The 4,370-nt window shown below is 41.5% G+C and overlaps 1 long non-coding RNA gene across 2 annotated transcripts; it reads right to left on the bottom strand.

Moving 5' to 3' along the window:
- Positions 1-349: 349 nt before the first annotated feature.
- Positions 350-2,632, bottom strand: LOC123150658 (uncharacterized). 2 transcript variants are annotated; one of them, XR_006475276.1, is made up of 3 exons: positions 2,478-2,632; positions 2,191-2,334; positions 350-853 (listed from the first exon to the last, which is right to left on the bottom strand). It is a non-coding gene; the product is annotated as an uncharacterized lncRNA (long non-coding RNA). The 2 variants fall into 2 exon arrangements; XR_006475275.1 differs by having other exon boundaries at positions 2,191-2,632.
- Positions 2,633-4,370: the final 1,738 nt, after the last annotated feature.

Below are 4,370 nucleotides of genomic sequence, written 5' to 3'. Positions count from 1 at the left end.
CCTTCTCTCCTTTCCCGTTTGGCCAATAAAGCCCCACTACTTATGGGGGAGACTAGCATAGAATCTGGGATTACAATGAAAGAATAGAAAAATGAAACTTGGGTCATTGGATTGGATATGGAGGGTACAGATTGGAGTGGAGACATCTTAGGCCACTTATTGTACATTTGTGAAAAACCCCTATCACGGTTGGATATAAAACATGTCTTTTTGCAGTGATAGCCCCAACTTTCTCATACGAAATTTGTTCCCTGATCTCTCATGTATGGTAGCACCACGGGAACTAGCTATATTTCAAGCAAAAGCATCTCTAATAAATATGTGATCACATCAGACTGCAAGAGCGTGGTGTCCTCAAGAACTGTTTTGTGGAGTTTAAAATAATTACGACACAAAGTACATCATAGGTCCGTGACACAAATCTGCATTCTGAATACAAGTTTTTTCAGGAGAACTTCATGTTAAAAATGCTCCAGATTTCAGGTGATTGATGCTTCCATATACTGCAGCAGCACAATTTGTAAGCAGTGCAGATTGTTGTTGCCCAACCATACAGAAAACCAGCAAGCCGAGTATGAAGGACTGAAGTGATCCATCCTAATTTGAGTGCATGTCATCCATCCTAATTTGAGTACACAAGAGACATACATATATAACTTGGCACATAACATGACATAATAATTTTCTAGTACATGAACAGCAAGCCCCAAGTATGAAGTACTAAAGTGATCCCCGCTGAATACGCATCGCTACCAAAGCTTGCATCAGGTTTGTTATCTTGATAGCACATGAAAGAAAAGTTAGTTCCCTTTGCATCCAGTTATAGTCCTTCTAGCTCATCAATCTTCATTTCCTGGAAGAGATGGCACCAAACAAACCATTCAGTTTTGAGCACAACACGACAAAGTGTACTTAAATAATCATCAACAATACATTGTACTAGCAAGGAATACTTGGCTGCTTAGCATTGGAAAAGATGGCACCAAACAAATCTGCACATTCTGCATAGCATAAATAACACTTGGCTTCTAAGAAAGAAAAAATTCAACTCTAACAACAAACAAACAAATAAATATATTACGACGTTACAAAGGCACATCTTCACAATACACATGGTGATTTTGAGTCTTCTGAAAGGGGCTGTGGTTGCCTAATCATTGTGAAAGAGATAGGTATGCTTCTTCTTGAACACAATACAGTAAAAAAATATGAGCTATACCCTATGAAATGGTGGAATTGGTGCTCCAGATGCACCAGCCGCTTTTAGAACACACACTACAAGATGCAAAATACAGGCACCTTACATCCACAATCAGCCTGCAAGAGTTTGTGGTGTCCTTCTCAATAACTGTTTTGAGGAGTTTAAAAACAATTACAACAGAAAGTAAATCATAGGTACGTGAGACACAAATCTGCATTCTGAACACAAGTTTATTAAGAAAACTTCTATTAAAATGCTTTAGATTTCAGGTCACTGATGCTTCCATATAATGTAGCAGAACAACCTGTAAGGGCTATTGGATTGAATATGGACGGTACAGATTGAAGAACTTTCTGTCCCTTTACTATTCTGGTCAGATTCTATCTGCCTAAATGTTACATCAGTTTATTTGTTTCTCTTTTACTTTCCCCAATACACACTTATAGAATGCATGATCATGGATCAGGTCTGCTAATGGCTCCATCCATGATTTATCCATGTCTCGAACTAATGGTCAGAACGCATAAGGGTGTGTCTAGAACTGGTAAATTGTAAAAATGGATTTATTATATGAATTGCTAAATTGTAATCCTCACAATTAAAAAGAACTCACTGTCCCACAATATTTAACTCAATGAATGGATACTGTGACGACAAGATGGAACATGTGCAGATACTAATATTTTTAGTGAAATATCCTGAACTTCAAATCGAGGATTATGTACCCGTTCTACACATCAAACTTAGCTCTCCACAGTACTTAACAGTGAAATAGAACTTCCAAATTATACTACCAAACCACAAGAACAGTAGCACTACATCATAAAATCAAAGTTATAAAATATGTAATGCATCATCTAATGAAAACCAGTCAAAGCCATCAAAGTTGTTCACTGTTAAATGCTCAGCATTATAGGAGAGGAGAGTTGCCATTAGAGAGCAATCTATAGGAGGGGGAGGGGGAGGGGAGTGGGAGAAACGGAGCTGACCTTCATGTTGAGCTTGTGAGGCGAAGGAGGTGAGTAGATGCAGCCCCACCAGCTTGCCTCCGGTGAGCTATTGTTGGATCTAGGAGCACCGGGGAGGAGTAGACCGTGGAAGCATCACCGCACGCTCGAGAACCACCAGGTTGCCTATGGGAAGATACGAATGTTCAACTGAGTAGATGGGGTGCCCGCGGCCACCGGGGAGGAGGAGGCCGTGGCGGCGGCGGCCTGGTCCCTGACGACAATGTGCAGCACGATGTTGGGGTGCAAGGGGGACGTAGCCAACCGACCTGGATGCTGGAGTGTGAGGAGGGAGGCATTGAGCAGGTGCCGTGGGAGTAGTCCTCGTCCACCGGGGAAGCACCGGATCTGGAAGCCGCCACCGTCGACGAGCGATAGGGGAACGGAAGGGCAATAGGATGTGTCGTGTTTCGAAGGCGAAGGACCTGCCGCAAATTAGTTGGGAGCAAAGGGACATTTTTGCACAGAACTGTGCAGTTATGAGTACAGATACATCCACTCAAATTGGTGCCATACATCCATAATCCAACGGCCCATGATCTTTTTTCTATTCATTCATGGTAAGCCCAAATTCTATACTAGTCCTCCCCGCTACTTCCCCTGGCGAATTCCCGTAACTCTCCGGTAATCCGAAAAATACCCGAATCACTTGGAACCTTTCTGATGTCCGAATATAGCCTTCAAATATATCGATCTTTACGTCTCGACCATTTTGAGACTCCTCATCATGTCCGTGATCTCATCCGGGACTCCGAACAACCTTCGGTACATCAAATCACATAACTCATAATACAAATCGTCATCGAACGTTAAGCGTACGGACCCTACGGGTTCGAGAACTATGTAGACATGACCGAGACACATCTTCGGTCAATAACCAATAGCGGAACCTAGATGCTCATATTGGATCCTACATATTCTACGAAGATTTTTATCGGTCAAACCGCATAACAACATACATTGTTCCCTTTGTCATCGGTATGTTACTTACCCGAGATTCGATCGTCGGTATCATCATACCTAATTCAATCTCGTTACCGGCAAGTCTCTTTACTCGTTCCGTAATGCAACATCCTGCAACTAACTCATTAGTCAGATTGCTTGCCAGGCTTATAGTGATGTGCATTATCGAGAGGGCCCAGAGATACCTCTCCGACAATCGGAGTGACAAATCCTAATCTCGATCTATGCCAACTCAACAAACACCATTGGAGACACCTGTAGAGCATCTTTATAATCACCCAGTTACATTGTGACGTTTGATAGCACACAAGGTGTTCCTCCGGTATTCGGGAGTTGCATAATCTCATAGTCAAAGGAACATGTATAAGTCATGATGAAAGCAATAACAATAAAACTAAGCGATCATTTATGCTAAGCTAACTGATGGGTCTTGTCCATCACATCATTCTCTAATGATGCGACCCCGTTCATCAAATGACAACACATGTCTATGGTCAGGAAACTTAACCATCTTCGATTAACGAGCTAGTCAAGTAGAGGCATACTAGGGACACTCTCTTTTGTCAATGTATTCACACACGTACTAAGTTTCTGGTTAATACAATTCTAGCATGAATAATAAATATTTATCATGATATAAGGAAAATTAACTAACAACTTTATTATTGCCTCGAGGGCATATTTCCTTCAGTCTCCCACTTGCACTAGAGTCAATAATCTAGTTCACATCGCCATGTGATTCAACACCAATAGTTCACATATTTATGTGATTAGTTCACATCTCCATGTGACTCATACCCAAAGGGTTTACTAGAGTCAATAATCTAGTTCACATCGCTATGTGATTAACACCCAAAGAGTGATCATGTTTTTCTTGTGGGAGAAGTTTAGTCAATGGGCCTGCCACATTCAGAGTCATATGTATTTTGCAAACAATTTATGTCTACAATGCTCTGCATGGAGCTACTCTAGCTAATCGCTCCCACTTTCAATATGTATCTAGATCGAGACTTAGACTCATCCAGATTGGTGTCAAAGCTTGCATCGACGTAACTCCTTACGACGAACTCTTTGTCACCTCCATAACCGAGAAACATTTCCTTATTCCACTAAGGATAATTTTGACCGATGTCTAGTGATCCACTCCTGGATCACTATTGTACCCTCTGGCCAAACTCTTTGTGAGGTACACAATAGGT

Source organism: Triticum aestivum, chromosome 7A (genome assembly GCF_018294505.1).
Source record: "Triticum aestivum cultivar Chinese Spring chromosome 7A, IWGSC CS RefSeq v2.1, whole genome shotgun sequence".
In the NCBI taxonomy this organism is placed as follows: Eukaryota; Viridiplantae; Streptophyta; class Magnoliopsida; order Poales; family Poaceae; genus Triticum; species Triticum aestivum.
Note: the sequence above shows the minus strand (reverse complement) of the source record. Positions and strands in the feature narration are given on the sequence as shown.